We start from the raw sequence: 19,916 nt of genomic DNA, 5'->3' as shown, positions 1-19,916 counted from the left end.
GGTAGACTCTTCCTTACAGCTTGAGATGGGTGTCACTCTCTCCTAAAGAAGCTGCATATTAACATTTTCAACACTCCTGAGTATAATACTCTTGTGCACCTGTAGAGATGGCAAAATAAATTGCATGAAGCCTCAGCTTTTCTTCCTGATCAATAGAAACAATCTCGTGGGAGTTTTTTTTTTAGCTTTCCAAGATACTCTGTTCAATTAAAGTTTCCTATATCAACCTCCAGAAAATTAACAAAATTTTTCTGTAAATAATTTTAGTTCTCATTAAGACATTTGCTTTTTGGCACTTTTAAACCTAAGTGGGGAACATTTTTTCATTCTTAAAAGCTTTCAAGATGGAAATTTTCACCCTTGGCCTCTGAAGATAATGTCTTTATTCTTGTTTGTGACATTCGTTCTGAGGTACAGAGCCAAGTTGAATCCTAAACTGTGTTTGCTACTTTCGACTTTGGCAGGCAACTTTCATCTGAATGCCTTTATCTCTCGATCTTTAACAATCGGTATTTCAGGTGTAAGGGTGTTCCATTTTATTGAGGAGCCTTCTACAAATTGCCAGAGTTTCTTTTATGTGAACCTTGACATACATTACTAGCGTGGTTGTAAAATCTTTACAATCATGTTATCTGTCAGGACCTGAGAATGATGTATGAACGTTGTCAAGCAGAAGATACATCTTGCTGGAAAAACTATATTATGGGGTTGCCTGGTGCATTTAAATCAGTAATGCTTGTTTTAACGCAAGGAAAATTGTTCCTGGGTTTAATAAAAGCAAATCATGTAAAATTCTATGTAACATACTATGAAAAGTTCTTTAGGTACCCAAAAATTTTTGTTTAATTAGTTTATTTATCAGATAAGGGAAAAAAATTCAGGTATGGCATAATCAGGGAGCACGTGAATGAAACCAATAGAAAAATAACTGTTCCGTAATTGTTTTCCGTTTAGGATATTTGATTTGTTCTTTAAAAATCTGGATTTTCATGTGCTTCTCTTTTGTTGTTTACTAACCTTAACTTCATCATGTTAAAGGTAAAGAAATATAGGGCAAAATAAAGCCCATACTTTTCTTTTGCTGTGTTCCATTTAAAAGAAGAAAAATGAAAGTGAAGAGTAGGACGTGATTATCCTCTCCATCCTCTCTAAAGAAACTTTCCTGGTTTCTTTATTTTTTATTTTGTGTAGACTTGATGTTACCATATTAAGAGAGAAGGAGTAATTACTACAGAATTAAATTTACTCTCTCAGATGCCACTGTCAATTTATTTTGTTTTGCATTTTTGAAAGTTATTAGAAAACATACCTCATACTTGTTTTTGTGTTATTCCGGCCTGAATAATAAGTCATGTACCATACCAGATATTTCATTCATTGCACGTCTCCTGAGCTCTAAGCTTTTTTTGGTTGTTGTTATTTCCCTTTGACTCGGGGAAAAGCCAGGATCTATTTAAAAAGCAGATGAGTCCAGATTCTGGAGGCAGACTATCTGGTTTCAAGTCTTGGCTCTGCCACTTATTAGCTTTATGACCAAGCACCAGGCACGTAATCTCTCTTTAACAGCTTCTTTATGCATAAAATGAAATAATAATGTTATCTTTCCCATAGGGCTGGAAGAGTGCCGTGTAGAAGTTGGTACTATGTAAGTGTTAGCTTTCGCTATCATTCACATGATGAATAGACAGCCTGTTCCACACACTCATTTGTCATCTGCTCTCCACAGGGCCACCATATTGCACAACGTGACTGTAACGTGAATGACAACCCCTGGGGTGCAGTATTGTGTTCGGCAAGAATAACGTCGCCTGGCGTTGTGTAATTTGGATGCCTTGATCCATCTGCTTCCATTTTATACCTATCTCTGCAGACCATCAGGTATTTTGCAGAACTGCTCAACCACATTAAGATGAATTTACTCCCTGCATTCCAGAAAAGGAGAGAAAAAAATTCTTCTATTGTGGAAGAAAACAAATTAAACAAAAACATCTACAGAGATGTGACCAAATTGGACTAAGCAATGTAGTCAGTTAGTTTTTCTGTTATTCATCTAAAACAGGCAGACTGTTCTGGGGAGAATTCACACTACTGTGTACATTGCTTAGGTGATGTGATAGGTGATGTTCTCAGGGAACTGGTGTAACCAAATATTTTGGTTCTGTTATCATGGCAATATTTCCAGTGGGTGTTCCCCAATAGATGTTGCTTTCAAAAATGTGTCTTTTATAGGACAAGGAGGAGTAAGCTATTCTGTCTCTCATTCTTTATTTAGGACTTTGAATATGTGAGCCAGAGCATGAATTCACTCTTGTATTAGCATTTCAGTGCTCACCCATGGACATCAATACTCAGGAGACACCGATACTCAGTTGGACTAAATTCAAAAGAATACTTTGAACTTTAAGGTTTGAGAATTTGTGCTTATTTTTCTGTTTTAAAATGATAACCACCTGCTGTCTTTTTAGGGTTTTGTTTCTTCCAGTCAAAATAATGTAGCTCTTAAAAATTCATTTTCTCGACTGAGAGGCAAAACATGAGGAGAAAATGTTCTCTTCTATTTTTTTTTGAGTTTTTATTTGTTCCCCAAGTTGATCACCAAACCCCGAGGGTAACCAAACTTAATTCAGTCATCATAAATGTAGCATGAGCCCCATTTAGGAATTTTCTAGTCTGTAATCTAATCACATCATCATCCTTTTCTAGCCAAGAAGAGACTGTTGCCAACAGCAGAGAGAAGGCATCTGAAGTTTCCTTTTTTAAAAAACTTCTAATTGATAACAAACACTTGTAAAAACAAGCTGTGTTCAAAGGATGAAGTACTTCTTCATATCTCCTCAAAGAATTGCGAGATTACTATGTGCAAATGTTTATAGTGGCTTCAATTAGCACCTTAGGATTTCACATAGACATCTGTAAATAAACAGCAGATTGAAATTTGGAAAGTACTTTTGAAACTCTTAACTGTATACAGTACTTTTAATTAAGGCCTAACACCTCATTCTGACTCTCTTATTTCCAGGAACTTCTGTAATTCTACCTCCCAGTTTCTGCTACTCCTTTCTTACTTTCCGCTTTCACAACTGCCTTATTCTCATCAGGTCGCCATTTGATCATGGACTGACTGTGACTTCTCCCCAAGATTCTGGATTTTCAGCTTCTATTTGAACACATCATCATTATCCATTCCACTTTTATATACCTGACGCCCTTGACTTTCCTTTGTTTTTTATTTACTTATGTATTTATGTATTTAATTTGATTTAAGTTTGGTCTACAACCCGAATTTTCTGCATTCTCTTCTCTGGGATTGTTGGAGAAAGTCATGCTGACGAGGTGTTCTAACAATTCATAGCATCTAACCTTGGGTGAGCTCTCAGCTAGCCCACTGCTATGATGCAGGGACAGAACACTCAGAGTTGCCATTCCACAGATTTTTTTTTTTCTCTCTTCAGACCTGGAAACCCAACCAAAGCCCCTTTCATCATCATCCAGATGAAAAAACACCATCTAAAAAGTCCAACTCATTTCTCAACTCATGTTCCCTCAGGTATTTCCCACCTTACATTTTCTTTATGTTTTCACCTGTCATCTTACTTTTAATTCTTATAAATTTTTAAGTCTTACAATGGAGAAAGAAGATCCATTTTCCTTTTCAAGGCCAGTGGTTTATTCTATGCTCACAATCCACCGCTTTTTCAGAACTTGCTCCATTAATTATTCCCTTTATCTCACATCTGTAAGCACCCTGTTTCCAATTTCTTTCTTTCCTTCCTCCAGTGAACACACTTGTGTCTTTCCTCTAAACCTTTTCAGTAGCATTCTATGCCCACGAGCTCCATTTTTTAATAACTTGGTGATTCCATAGACACTTACATTTTGATGTCTAGACTCCACAGAGAGAAATATTCTCCCAAAGGCACAGTCTCCTAATTGTAACATATTATCTTATAACTAAAATAAATCACATGTATTTCCATGCTTATTGTCTGTCTTCCCAAACAAGAATACAAACCCCATCAAGACAAAGACTTTGTACGTCTGGTTTCTCACTGTATCTCCCACGTATTCCACCTGGTGCAGAGTTGGCACTCCATAACTGTTCCTTGAGTGACTAGGTAATCACCTAATCCAAGAGCCTCTTCTTAAACCTCTTTTAACTTTCTGAGACTTGTGATAATAATTCTATTCAAGATGAATATTATTGAGGCAACTCATTGTTTGGGGATTATCCTCCTCGTCTTTCATTTCCACCATTATATCCATTCAGCCCCCAGTTTCTTGTTCTGCAAACTCTCATAAGTATTTCTTTTCTTATTCATTCTCATTTCAGCATTCTCAATGGGAAGCTTCCAATACCATCTCTAGCCTCCTTCCATGCCTCTTATTCAATCCATCCTGCACTGAGCTACCAGCATAATCTTCATCTGAAATGAAGTCCTGGTTACACAACTCTCAGCAGCTCCTCCTGCTTACACATGAGGATCGTAGGAATTCTATGACTTGCCTCTAACTGGTTTTTATTGCCTAATTGCTTAAACATTTCTTACATGATATTTATGTCCCAGTTAAACATTTTCCAAATATACTCCATGGTTTTTGTAAATATAAATAAAGATAAACACCTTCCTAATCCAGTTCTTCTAAAATTTCTCCTTCCTTAAGTTCTCTAACTCCTCTGTCAGGTTTTAATTCAAATGTTACCTCTTTCAGTAAGCTCTGTCAGAGCTCCCCAGACGGAGGTGACCTCTTCCACTTCTAAATCCTCATAACATTTTGCACTCTTTACATTATATATTTATCAAATATATTCTATGTATTTTTCTCTTGTTTACAAGATTATTCATCATTTGAGTACAGGAATACTGTTTTTATGTCCTTTTTCCCCCTTAGTGCTTAGCATAACATCTTTTCCCCGCAAGCTTTACTGAAGTATAATTACATACAATGAAATTTATTTTAAGTGTACAGTTTGATTAATTTCAGTAGTTAAATATGGTTATTGTACCATAATCAAAATATAGAGTATTTCTAATACTATGAAAAGTTTCCTCATGCATCTTTGAAATCTGCCCTCCTCCTTTAACCCCTAGCCTTATGTGATTGTAGATCTTTCTGGAACTGCAGTTTTTCCTTTTCCAGAATTTATACGAATAGGATCATACATTTAGTCTTTTGTGTTTGACTGCTTTCATTCTGTAGTTTTTCACCCATGGTGTTTCATGTTTTAATTGATTTCATTTATTAGTATTTCATCTTATTGCTGAGTTTAAGTATACCACAATTTGTTTGTCCATTCACAAGCTGATGAGCGTTTTGGTTGTTTTCAGCTTGTGGGTATTACAAATAAAGCTGCTATGAACATTCACGTACAAGTTTTGGTATGAACGTGCGCCTTCATTCCTCAGCTAAATCATGTGGTAGGTATGTGTTGAGCATCTAAAGATATTTTAAGAAGTTGTAGAGAAGCCTTAACAGCCTGTCAGGTCTCTAGGAGCAGAATAGATGTGCTGTTTATCATCTGTAATCAGAAGAAGGCATGAGGAAGAGCAGGAAGCTGAGGGTAGTCAGTCTCATGAAAAGTCATAATCCCATGCTCAGTTCTTGAACCTGAGCCAATTCTCAGATCTGGAACCCACTGACTAAAGTGGCCTCATTCCTAGGAGGGAGGTCACAGCAAATCTCTGGCGATTGCATGTTGTAATGATTTTGCAGGCCCTCCCCAAAGGGACCTCTGTCATTTACTATCTAGTGCAGAGAGGGAAATGCTCCAAGGACTATTGGACACAAGCAGGAGCTGAATTGGATGCTTGGGGAACCATCGTTGCTTCCCTGCTAGACTGATCGGTTTATGAAGATGAGATAATAAATGGATTTCTGACTAAAATCCAGTTTCCAGTGGGTCCGTTGTTTCCACCACATACTCAGTGGTCATTTCCTGAATGTCTAACTGGGATTGGACATACTTGTGGTTGGAATAATCTTTCCACTGGGCACTTGACCTGTTAGATAAGAGATAACAGAGTGAGGAAGGCCTGACAGAAACTTTGGAAACTTCTCCCAAACACGCTGGCTAACACATTCTGAGAGCATGAGATGAGACAGTGGGCTGCTGGTCCCTTATTTCCTTTTCTTCTTTTAATCTGCCAGTCTGGCCTCTTCAGACTCTGAGGAATCCTGGAGAATAACTGTAGATCACTGCAGGCTCAAACACATAGTAGCCCTATTGGCAGCTCGTGGGCCAGATGTTCATTGTTGCAAGAGGAGATCCATAAAGCCTCGGCTACCTGATACTGGGCCATCAGTATGGTGAGTGCATTTGTTTTTTTTTGTTTGTTTGTTTGTTTGGTTTTTTTTTTGTATTCTAATAAGAAAAGAGAATTAGAAATAGTTTATATTTTCATGGGATGGGCAAAAAGATTTATTAATAGGTTTCCCCTACCTAGGGCTATGTTGACTCCCCCTCCTTCTCTCATAATAAGATATGAAGGGATCTGGAGCCCGCAAAACATCACCTGCACCCACTATATCAGTGACACAATGGTGACTGGACAGGATTGCCAATATGCTAGAGGCGCTGGATCCTACATCTGAATTTGTCCTATTTGCCTTCTCTTTTGCTCTCAGTAGAGGTCGTCTCTTCTTTTCCTTAAGGCTAATTCATTCTTCTACTCAGAAATCTTGTGCTGTTGATTATACTTTTTGTGTTTTGTATATTTAACATCTTCCTCTCCAACATATTTTTATTATCAATTTCTGAAGCTCTCCATTAAAACAAACTTCAGCAAGCCTTCCTTGACCCCACATGTTCATCTGTCCTTGTTTCTATCCCTTTACCTTGTCCCACCTTATAATCAAATTTTTCCAGTTTGGTTTTAATACCCATCATGTAATTTAAGAAGATCTCTAAGGTCAAGAATGACCTCCAGGTGGCTAAATCTGGACATTTGTTAGTCAATCTTAGTTGGCTTCTCAACAGCATTTGAGATTATATTCCAACTTTGCAATCCTCTTGAGCTTCAGATTGATGTAGCTAACCGCTTACTTAATATTTTTACTTGAATGATTCAAGGTTACCTCACACTCAGCTTATTTAGATTCAAGGTCATACTCTATTTGCCAAATCTAGTCTCTTCCCCCAGAGTTCTCTGTCCCAGTAGCTCCAGAAAACTAGTAATGAATCTTAACATTTCAGTCTCTCTTATACTCAATATCTGACCTACCACTAGGAATGCTCTTTTTTCCTCCCAGTGCTTTTCAAATTCATCCCCTTTTCTTCTTCTCTACGGCCATTGTTCAAGTTCCCTTATCTCCCACCTAGAACATTGTAATCATTTCCTAACAGAACCTCTCTTGGTGTCAGTTGTCCTCCCTCAGGCTAGTCTCAACTCCATCATCAGAGTGATTTTTTTTCCCTCCAAACAGAAACCTGATCAGGTCATACCTTCCATAGAACACTTGAATGAAATATTTATTTTATTTATGTGGCCAAACGTGTCCTGCATTGTCTGCCCTCACTTTTCTCTACGTTCCTCTTTACAGCTCCCTCACCTCGTGCCCTACATAGATAATTCTTGCCATTCCGTCCCTAGCTATTCAGGAAAGACTTTTCTGGCCAACTCAGTCATATCTCTATTGAATGTTCTCTCTCTGTGTACTTCATTCTGTTTGCTTATTTATGAAACATTCCACTAGAGCTTAAGGTGTGTCCAACATTATTATAACCATTTTAAATATTAACTTAATTAATACTCAGAACAATCCTATGAAGTACTTAAAATTTTTCCATTGTACATATCAGTAAACTTAGGACAGAGAGATCAAGTCACTCGCCCAGAGTCACACAGCTAGGATGTGCAGAATCTTGGGCATCAGACTCCAGAGTCCACACTTCTAAGGGCCTTGCGTTTGCTGTCTCTTTCTCTCAGTGACATTTTTCAAAGTCATAATTTGCATGTATTTGTGTGAGTATGTCCTCCCTGTAAGGAAAACTCTCTGTTTTACTCATTACTATGGTACATGAAACAAGTAGTGATGAAAGAATTAAAACAACTGAATGAATAAAATACCAAACTATTGATTGACATCACTCTGTACTTTGGATGTTAAACGTCCTCCCATATGTATTCTGTGCTTTGCAGTTTCATATTGCCAAGTTAAATTATTTCAAAGGAAATCTATATGAGCATTGGCAGAGGTATTTGAAATAGCTAATGAATATTTTCATGGCCTTACAACTTAAAAAGTTGAAGGTCTAAAGCAGAGAGATCAGCATGTCAGGAATGTTAGGGAAAGTACTCATTTTTCATTCATGTTGTCAGTTTCACAAACCAGAAAGCTCCATGAAGTTTCACTGCCCTTCCTCCAATTAATTATGAATTCAAACTCCTTGTCAGGCTAAAGCCAAGGGATAGTAAAAGAAGAGAACATTTTTTGATTATGATATAACACATGTTCATTACATGGAATCTTAGAAATGTAGAAAATTATTAAGAAAAAAATTAAGAATCAATTACTGCTAAATTTACCAAGAAAAGAAAAATCAGAACTAGTATTTTGATAAATAAATCTTTTGATATCTGTTTGCCTATGTAGATATATAAATATTTACACATACATATAGGTCAAATACAGAAGAATGCATATACATATGTGTGTATGATTGTGTATACTTTCAAAATTAGCATGTTACTTTAAATGAATGCTTTTTTTAACTTAACCTTATGTAAGAAGCATATTTCACTATTATTAAGTATTTTCATGATATTTAATGCCTGGATAATATTTATCTTATGGATAAGCCAAAACTTATTTTACAATTTTTTTCTTATTTTCAGTATTTTTAAAAATAATAATTCAATGCTTTCTTTTGTATAAACTACTATCCACATCTCTAAAATTTTCTTTGTGATAGAGTTCCCATAGTGGAGAGACTAGATCTGGAACGTTCTCACCAGAAAAAAGAAATAATAATTATGCAAGGTGATGGAAATAATAATTATATGAGATGATTAGATAATGCTACAGTGGTAACTATATTGCAATATGTAAGTGTATCAAATCAACATGTTGTATGCTTTAAACTTACATAACGTATGTCAATTATATCCCAGTTTTTAAAAAGGAGTGTATTTGTTAAATTTCTTGATTCCTGTTGCCTGATGCTTCCCAGAAAGGTTGTAGATAATTAAACAAAAGTATAAGGGGTATCTATCTTACTAAACCTTTGTTAACTTTAACTATTGCTCCTGGAAACAAAATCTTTGATGACCAAAAACTCTGATAACATTGGGTCAATGAGCATTTGAGAAACAGACATTTTTATATTTTGTGAATATGAATAAAAATTGCTACCAACTATATGGAGGGAAATTTGGAAATTCCTGTTAAAATTTCATCTCTTTTGATAATGAATGGATTAGTTTCTAGGATTTCTCCAGCTTTATTTAAACTGGTTCTCAAGTCCATGCATGCAAAAATATCGATGACCCCTTGTTTGTAATAGCCAAAGGTTGTAAGTGACCCAACTATCCATCTAAAGGAGGTTAGTTATGTAAATATGGTATAGTCATGCCATAGACTACTGGATCAATTAGAGCTCTTTATGCTGAAAATAATGGGAATCTAACTGAAAGTGGTTTGCACTATAATCATTAATAACTTAACAGTCCAGAGGAAGAGAGGACTTCAGGGTGATCTTAACTTCTGACTCTCACCATCCCCATTAGTCTCTTCTGCCTGCAATGCTATTGAACTTTTTTGTTTGTTTGTTTTGTTTTTTTAATGTATTTTTATTGAAGTATAGTCAGTTTACAATGTTGTGTGTGTGTGTGTGTGTGCTATTGAACTTATCATTCCTTTTCCAGTTTTCTTCATTGGAGAAATGTCTGTTTAGATCTCCTGTCCACTTTTGGATTGGGTTGTTTACTTTTTTGTTATCGAGTTCTATGAGCTATTAATATATTCTGGAAGTTAAGTCCTTGTCAGTCACATTTGAAAATATTTTCTCCCAGTCTGTAGGTTATCTTTTCGTTTTATTTAAGGTTTCTTTTGCTGTGCAAAAGCTTATAAGTTTAGTGTACATAAAATTTTTCGTAACATTTTCAAGCCCTTTGTAGGTTATTCGTTATTTGGTTTTTTGTTAAACTTTCTTTGAGTTAATTTTGGTAATTTTTATCACACAATACTAGACCACTGACTTTCAAAGTAAAGCCTAAATTATTTTTTAGGGCACTATGAGGTCAAAATAATTTTTATAATAAAACCAGATGTTAAAACCATATTTGCTCTTTCATTCTCATTCTTTTCTGAGTGTATAGTGTTCCAGAAAGTAAATGATGTGTGATGATGTCATTATTCTGAGACCTAATAGAAATCATGCTTATATCCTGATGGTCCACAGCAATAAAAATATCTTCCTAGATACACAAAAACTCAGAAACAGCACCCATAGAATTTTTCTTGGAAAAATTACTTGAAGTCATATTATGGTCAACCAAAAAACTGATCACAAAAATTCAGCAGTGTGGAAGGAATATTATGAAACGAAGTGACACTATTCATTGAAACTACCTAAGCAGAGTTTGGTCAATCAAATTGTTATAAATAAGTATGTTTACTGAGCCCTTGACTTTCTGGGGGTATTTTTCTGTTTCTTTTATACATTAAAAACAATTTGCCAGGTAAATAAGTTTAAGCCACAGCTTTTTCCCTTCAAACTTCTTTAGATCATGTGTATTAATATCCTATTCTTCCTTTAGCAAATTACCGCAGACAGTGGCTTACAATAACACAGACATGTCAGCTTACAGTTTTGGAAGTTGGAAGTCTGAAATCAGTTTCACTGGACTAAGGTAAGCATCAGGGGGGCTGGTTCCCTTTGGAAACTCTAGGGGAGAATTGGTTTCCTTGCCTCTTCCAGCTCGTGGGGGTCACATACATTTTGACTCATGGCTCTTCCTCCATCTTCAAAGCCAGAACTGCTGCGTCTTTCTCCTCTCTGACCTCTGCTCCCATCATTTCTTCTCTTTCCGATTTGGATCTTCCTGTCCCCCTCTTATAAGGACCCTTGTGATTACACTGCACCCACCTGGATAATCCAGGCTTATCTCATCTCAAAATCTTTAATTGATCATATATGCAAAGTCCCCTTTACCTGGCAAGATAGCATATTCACAGGGACATCTCGAGGGGGAGGGTATTATTCAGCCTACTGTAGCATGTTTCATTCTTTTGGATACTTAGTGTTCCGAGGAAAAAATTCTCATTATTTTAAAATGAATTAGTTATTTTAAAAACAATTTTAAAATCTCCTTTTTTTTTTTTTTTTTTTTAGTTGTTTAAAGAATATGGTAGTTGTGGATTTCACTGGTAAATTAAATTATTTACCCCAGTTCTTTCTCCCTTCTTGTATCCAAGCTCTTTGTGCCATAGATTTTTGTAGTCCCTGCCACCATTGTGTGTGGGGGGTGCACCCCCCTAGCCCTTGTCTTTGGTCTTGTCTGGCTGTCTTGCCCTCCAGCCTCATCTCATCACTCCCCACCTGCACCAGGTCCACACATGCCCCAGGCCTTTACATCACATCCCCTTAGCCTCAAAGGTTAATTTCCTCTCTTTTGAACTTGGGTGCATTCACCTCATCCTCCACTTTATCTTCTTTTTGACTGTTTAATACGCGCATGCCTCAGGGATAAAACAGAGATTTGGGCAGAATTTCTAAATAAAATTTGGGATTCCCCTTTTCTAGCTCTCACCTTTCCAGGATTCCTCCATTCACTTACTAGTGACGGTGATTATCCCAGACTCTTTCCTCAAATTCCTTAGGCCAGAAAGTGTGGCTTTTCTATCAGTTTAGATTGTCCTTCATCTAAACTAGGGCCCATGTTAATCTACATTTAAATCACTCCCAATCAGATTAAATGATCCTGAAACACTTTGAATGTGTTTCCTTTGCCACTGTAAAAAGAGGCACCTTTTTGCAGAGAGTAGCAGGAGGCAGGGATACAGGAGCTTGAAACTGCAGGCAATGGCTGTGGACCAGGTCAATCACCTCTTTTGTCAAGGTGAGACTTCCTTATTCAGAATGCAAATTATCTGCCTCAGATGCCTTTACCACTGTTGTCTCTCCATGTTCTAAAGTTCTGTGACTTTCCTGGTGGGATCAGAGGTGGGAGAGAAGACCCCTTCTCTCCATTCCCTTTTTACGTGGCTGTACAGAGGTACAGTTGGCATACAACAAACGGCACAGATTTAAACTGAATCATTTCATGTGCTTTGATTTGTGTGCATCCCTGGAAACCATCGCCACACTCAAGACAGTGAACATATCCATCACTCCTCAAATTAATGTGTGTCCCTTTGTGATCCCCACCTTCCTTCCTTCAGCTCCTTCTCTCCAGCCAGGAAACCACTAATCTGCGTTTAGTCTCTGTAAATTATTATGTAGTGGTAGCTCCTTGTGGTTTTGATTTGCATCACCCTAATGACTAATGATCCTGAGGATCTTTCCATGGGCTTATTTGCCATTTATTTATCTTCTCTGGTGCAATGTCTTTCAAATGTTTTGACTGCTTTTTATTAAATTGTTAGCTTTTTTTTTTACTATTGGGTTTTCAGAGTTTTTTAATATATTCTGGATACATATTCTTTACCAGATATATTAACAGTGACTTTTAAAGAGCATAAGTTATGTGAAGCCTGAATTTCTGACCCACATAAATACAAGATACCATAAAATGGTGGTTGGTTTCAAGTCACTGGGTTTTAGGGTAGTTTATTACATAGCAGTATATTATCAGAACATCCACCACGGGATCTTTAAACTTTAATCACCAAGGAATGAAGAAGGAGAGGAGCAGAAATGGAGTCAGGCGGCAGATACAAGGATTAAATCTGTTTTTTGCCCTACCTGGTGGCTCTCTTTTCACTCCTCTGGGAAGCCAGATCTCTTTTTGAATTCTGTAGGTCCTGATAAAAAAGAAGAAAACTTAAGCTGCTTCTTCGCAGAAATGAGGCTACCTTCCTTTCTGTGTCACTTATTTTGGAAAATAGGACTTTGGTAACAAAGAAGACAGATCCTTGAGGCACCCTTGAAGTTGGTGGGTCCCTGGCAAGGACCCATGGAGTGGTCCTCACGGTCTTCAGTAAACTTTTGAAGTAGCCACATCTCCCTCGGTGTTCCTGGTGACCCACCTCTAGTAGGCTCCTCTTCCTTTTCCACCCGGGGGCCTTGTATACTGTCTCTATCCTTTTATCTGTTAAAACTGATAAGAAAGAATCTGGTATCAGTCATTTCTGTTTTGGGGGCCTTATGTTTGCTTTTATTTCACCTCATAGCCTGTGAAAGTTCTTTTGTGTACACATTTACCCTCTCTGAAGAGTTCCGTGGAACATCTTTCATTCATTCATCTACTGATGTTTGATGATTCACTTCCACTACAGTATCATCAAGCCCTGCTCTATGCCTAGTGCTGAGGACACGATGGGGCATGAGTTTTAGTGGCTGCTCTCAGGGAGTTTGTAGAGTGATGTCATCGGCCCTCTGGCCAGCAGTAGGTATGCGGTGGACCCAGGAGTTCTTCCTGAGATACCCTTTTATCCATCTGGAAGATGACTGGGTCCAACTGTAAAATATTTCCAGTGAACACACCCCCACTTCCTGTAAAACATGTCAGTCCAAGAGCTGCTGAGGCTCTTGCAGTTCAGGGGAAGACACCTCAGGTAACCTCTGCGGGAAATTACACCTTGTTCTTCCACAGAAGGAAGTGGGGGAGGGGGTGTGAACTTTCTATGTGAGCAATATTCTCAGACTACAGTTGATGGCTGGTTACTTTCCTCAGCAGACATGCCTCTGGTACCTCAAGATGATAGGTTTGGAAGTCCTGAAATACCTCCCTCCTTTTCCAAATGTGAAATTGAAGGGGAGTACTTTGATGGATTTCCTGCACTAAATGGCACCTGAACATTTGCAGACACAATGTCATCAGAGCATTGCTTGACGCTTATATGGCATGAGTTGTCAAGAAGTAGGGCAATTCAATGTGGGAGAAAATCAATTAAAAATATGAGTGGAAAAAGGTGTAGTGAACAAAGTTGTTAATAAAGCTCCTCTTGCTTCTAAATGCAGAATGAAACATCACAAAAGAAAATGGAGATATCTAAGCAGACCAGAAGTCCAAGTGGCTTCTGCTCTGAAGTATCAAAGCTATACATAATGGCAAGGACCGTTCTCAAAACCCATACAGACTGTCAGCAGTGGGAGGCCAGATTCTTCCTCTCTTAAGCTGAAATAGGCTTGTGTTATTGCTTAACGTTTTTGTTTGCAGTTGTTTTGAAAAATAACTTTGGGCTCAATAAAGGAAATGCAGTGGCTGTAACAGTTAAAGTATTTGAAGAATCGGAAATGTTTTAGATTCTGTAAGTCTGCAATTAAAATTACTTAGGGTCATTTTTTGTTATAATAGTGATACTCATTGTTATAAATCTTGAAAATACAGATAAGCAGAGATCACATCTCAACTATTAATATTTTATCATGTAGCTTTTTGGTCTTTTTTCTTTATTTGCTTTTGTGCATTTGTCTTAATTATGAAAGGAATACAATTAAATTCAAGGTATAAAATGTGACAGAAAGATGCAACCCAATAGGAGAAAGTGCTTCTTCACCCAGATAATCACTAACAAGAGTTCATTGTCAAGTTCCACTCATATATATATATATATATATATATATATATATATATACACACACACACACACACACACACATACAGTAGGGCTGCTTTATGACCTAGTGTTTGTCCAATCATACAATTTTGTAAAATATTCTTCTCTACATCATCATTTTTTATGGGACGAACTCAGCAATTTAATTATTCAAACTGTTATTAATATTTAGGTTGCTTTAATGTTATGATCGTCCTGATTAGGTATTTGTATATATCCTTAGGATAAACTTCCAGAAGGAGAACGTTAGATCAAATTGGATCAAATGTTTTTTTAACTTTTAAGGTGTCTCTTGAGATAAAAATAAAAACAGTCCTCCAGGAGAGTTTTACAAATTTCGATTTCTAACAGCAGAGTATAAGAAAGCATCTTTCTCTCATTGTCGCCTATGTTGAGTATTATTTTTTCATCTTCTCTTATCTGATTCTAAGAATATCTTATTAATGTACCTTATATTTCTTTAATTGCTGGGAGGCCATGACTATGCAACTTTCCAGTATAGAGGAAACAGTAAAGTGAATGAATTTGAGTATAGTCATTGGGGCTTATCTGGGTAACTTGGATCAAAGTGACTTAAAGTGAGAAAGTTGCTGTTTAGCATTTTGTAAGATGAAGTAGGATGTGGGGCAATAATTAACTCAGAGATCCTGCGCCAACAGCTCAAGTCCATGTTTATTTCCCATAAGAAATGACAGCAGGATGAGATACACTGGGAGCAAAGACTGAAGCAATGAAGCCCCTTGTGGGGCCACCATGTTTCTTTTTCCTTTGGGAGAGTTTCTTGGCTTTGAGTTCTCTGGTGTCTCTACCTTTGACTTTGAAAAGCTGGACAACCACTTCGAATGCTTTTCTTATTTCTGTAGGAGTTGTTAGAACCAACCCATTTTGGAGAGCTGGTCTACACACCTGAACTTCATTGTGCATAACTATCTTCTCTCCTCTGCCCCTTTCATCCCTGGACAGCACCTTAGACCCACTTGTGGAGCTTTCAGAACAGTTCATACTTCTCTCGCCTCTCCATCCCCTTGGACCAAATAAGTTAGAGTCTCTGGGCAGTGGGCTCTGAACAGAGTGGTGTTTTATTAAAAGCTCCAGATATGACACTAGTGTGCATCCAGGCTAAAGAACTGCTAGACTAAGTTATTTCCACCCTTCAGTTATCACAGGAACCACTTCTCTTCATACCATCCTCCTCTGCGTATACACGTCTTTGATTGAGAAGACTTAGAATGGTATGGTGAACACCATACGGTTTTACTGCATAGGTGCACATAAAACTAATTGTGATAAGTATCACAAGGATGCCTTCTCATTAAATCAACTATCTCTCCTGCAAGATACAGTTCAGTGTGTTATATGTGTTGATATCAGCAAATAAATCATTCCCTTAGCTTCAAAGATGTGGGTTTAGAAGTTCAGCCAAGGGACCAGAAGTAGATATTGGTGTTCTGAAGCAGCCTATGAGCCGGAAGAAACTGTCCTAACTGAAGCCCTGTCCTGACCAGGCCAGGCAACCAGGCCGCAATCCCCAGTCTGTCTTCTTTACTTTCTGGCTGACCCCACAGGTATGGGAATCACCAACCACACTGGCTGGCCCAACCCATGGCTCCCACTATGGTTTTGCTTCAATCTCTCTCTCTTTAGTTTGGCTGTGATGTGGGACTTTTTGCAGTTTCCCTCAAGTGTCTCAGAACTGGTCCAAAATGTTTATCTTTCCCCCCTGCTTCTGAGAAACCATAGGAAAGAAAAGATTCAAGCCAAGCAAAGAAGTCTGCTCCCCTAGCAACACTCATCTCCTTTTCTGTGGTCTTCTCCAGTTCCCTCTTTGGAAAGCTTCCCCATTCCCTAGAACAGTGGGCGAGAGACAAAAGTGTGTATCTGACATGCCAAGACTATGCTCAGTATTCACATAGTGCTGTGTCAGCAGAAAAGTTCTCCTCAGCACTTTTAAATCCATTAACTCTTTTCTATTTCAGTACTTGGGGCTTTGCTCCCACTTGCTGCTGGGGGAAATGAAAATGCGGTGTAAAGAAAATGAAATCATGGTCAAAGACCTACTGGCGTAAAGACTTTAGCAAGTTACAGCTCTCTGAGCTTTAATGTTCTAATCTGTAAAGTCCTTAATAACACCTGCCCTGCTAGTCCTGCAGGCTTGTTGCAAACGGAATGACATATGGGAAAATACGATTTGAAAACTGTCAAGTGATAAACACCTCTTTATTGATGTTTAACTTATAAACAATAAAATGCACAGAGTTCAATACATTTTTGCCAACTACATGCAACTGTGTAAAAATATCCAAAGCAAGATACAAACGCTCACCATCACAGTAGAAAGATCCATCTTGCCCTTTTACGATTCATCCACACTGCATCTCTCACCACCACACAGAAAACGATCATTCTACAGCCATAGATTCATCTCCCCTGTCCTTTAACTTTAGATGAGTGGAAGAATACAATATGTGTTTGTCTGTGTGTGTTTGATCTTGCTCTCTAAAACAGTACCAGTGAGATCTACGTATGTTTTGCATATAATTCCTTTTTATTGCTGAGGAGTAATTCACTGTGTGAATATACCAAGTTTTGTTTTTCAATACTCCCATTCATGGATACTTGGGTTATTTCCAGTCTTAGCTATTATGAATAAAACTACTGTGAACATTCGTGTCCATATTATTTGATGGATGTACACTTTCATTTCACTTGGGTATGTACTCAAAGTGGAATTGCTGGATTGTAGGGTAGGTACAACTTCACCTTTATAAGAAACTATTAAAGTGCTTTCCAAAGTAGTTTTATAAGTACCCCAGATGCTCCATATCCTTGCAAATCTTTTCGGTCTCTGTAATTTCAGCCACTCTAGTAGGTTTCAGTACAGTTTTAATTTGCATTTCCCTAATGGCTAATCATCTTTTCATGCACTTATTAGGTTATCTGTATATGCTCTTGGGTGAAGTGTCAAGTCTTTTATGTACTTAGAAATTAGATTGTTACTAGATAGTTAAACTTGTTTTTTGTTTCCATTCTTAAATAGCTAAAAATCCCTCTAATTTTATCTGTTCACTTCCTTAGCAAATACAATTGAGAACAAATTTAAGAACAGCATTCTAAATCTAAGAGCCAATGTTTTTCCAAACTTCAATGTTAACACAAGTCACGTAGGTATCCTGTTAAAATGTTCATTATGATTCAGTAGGACTTGGGTACGGCCCAAGAGTCTGTATTTCTATCAGGGTGCTTCAAGATGTCAATACTGCTGGCTCAGTTACCAAGTTTGAGAAGCAAAGTTCTTCAACCTCATGTTTTCACATATAGCTTTGTTGTGCTGTTTTGCTGTGCCAGCCATGTGACTTGCTTTGTCCAGTGGGACGTTAGCAGTGGTGACAAAGCAGAGGCTTGAGGAGCACTGGTGCATTCAGGTTTGCCCTTGCTTGTTTCTCTGTGTTTAGACTCTTGAAGAAAGAGAAAGACACATGGTGATGTACTTGGCCAGTGTTTCCTCAGCGCCTACCATTTATCAAACATGTACTCTGGATCAGGCAACATGTAGGTCACCTACATTTTCTCAGAACAGGTCTCACAATAACCCTATGCAGAGGTGGTACTACTGAGGACACTGGAACCTAGAGAGGTTCAACCACCCAGAAGCACTAAGCCCTGAAACTAGGATTTAAATCCTTTTTTTTTTTTTCCTGACTCTAGATAAAGTTTTAGCAACCAGGGTTAGGCAGACTAAAGCAATCCCTGGAAAGGGAGACAAGGACTGTAGAATATTTTGGGGCAGCAGTGGGGAACTGGAAGGGGTTTCTCTGGTCCCCTTACGTCTCCTTTATGCCTGCTCTTTCCTCCATCAAAAGATCATCCATTACCTGTAGCCCCAAAAAATCTGTGTAACAAACTACCCTAAAAACTCACCAGCTTAAGGCAAAAAGTATTTATTTAGCTTAAAAGTTTACAAGTCACTAATTTGGGTGGTGGTGGGCAGCGTATTTCTTCCCGAGTCCATCACGTTCCTGCCCCAGCTAGCAGTCAGCAGACCCCCACACACATGCGTGAGAAATTATGATGTTTTTTATATTTATGTATTTTATATAATTATCATTTTATTTGTATTATATTTTTAAAAACAGAGCGATGACAGACACCAGTATTCAAGATAATGTGTAAAAAGCATTACTATACTAGGTGCTGTTTCAGGCAGAGCCCGCTGTTCAGATAGTTGGGTGGCTTTTGCTGAGGGACCAAAATATTTTATTTTTATGGGTAATAATTTTATTCATAATATTGATTTCCTAAACTCACTATCTGAGTCTGGGCTGATAAATCTGTCTTTAAAGGATCTTAAATCTTCTCCTAAAAGTTAATTTTACATGTAACATCCTTCTCTTGACAGCTACATCAACCCTACCAGGGTTGTTTTCTTCAGGTTGAACCACAACTTATTTCAACTAAAAAAAAAAAAAAAAAAAAAAAAAAAAAAAAAAAAATTAGCAGCAAGTCCACATTCAAAAAGCGGTTTGGAAGATTGCTTAACTTGGTAAGTAAGATGGACTTCCAGTGATTCTGGTCAGTAGCTGAATAAAGCTGAATGATGAAAATGACACACACTCTAGGTTACTAAACTCGATTTTCTTGTGTGCCCTCTTTATCTTGTGATTTTTATTTATTTTTTTAAAATTATTTTTCAGGCTGTTGGACAATATACACTTCATGGTTTGGGAAAGACATTTACTGATCTGTGGTTCCCCTAAAGCTAAAGAAAAGAATCTTGGAGGGAAAACATGTTACTTTATCAGAACTAGTAAAAGATGGAAAGTGCCTTTGTGGTTAAACTGAGGGAGCAGAGCTCTGTGACCTGAGTCTGATTCTGTTGCTATATATCAGGAGTGCCTGGAACAATGATTGTTACGAGCCAAGAGCTGAAAAGCAGTTTGTCTGTCTAATGTTTCATTTATTATTTTCTCTCGGGAACAACTCATTCAGATAGTAGCATCCCGGAGAGATCAGAAAAAGGAGTGGTTTATGTATGAATAACCCTGGATGACATGCACCTAGACATTTTGAGCTCAAAGTTGGGTACTTAAAACAGGTCTGCCGTTCAGCTGGTCACTTGAGGTATTATCTCAAGAATGGATAATAAGTCTTCTCTTGGGTTTTAGGTTTGGATAAACAGGGGGAAATAGATAATGAGC

General features: G+C 37.6%; 1 long non-coding RNA gene across 1 annotated transcript; it reads left to right on the top strand.

The window, feature by feature from the left end:
• The first annotated feature begins 1,513 nt into the window (after positions 1 to 1,513).
• LOC123613865 (uncharacterized) lies at positions 1,514 to 2,408 on the top strand. Its single transcript, XR_012511830.1, has 3 exons — positions 1,514 to 1,645; positions 1,727 to 1,878; positions 2,273 to 2,408. It is a non-coding gene; the product is annotated as an uncharacterized LOC123613865 (long non-coding RNA).
• Positions 2,409 to 19,916: the final 17,508 nt, after the last annotated feature.

Source organism: Camelus bactrianus, chromosome 14 (assembly GCF_048773025.1).
Source record: "Camelus bactrianus isolate YW-2024 breed Bactrian camel chromosome 14, ASM4877302v1, whole genome shotgun sequence".
NCBI lineage: Eukaryota > Metazoa > Chordata > Mammalia > Artiodactyla > Camelidae > Camelus > Camelus bactrianus.
The sequence above is the reverse complement of the archived record's forward strand: the minus strand, read 5'-3'. Positions and strand labels throughout refer to the sequence as shown.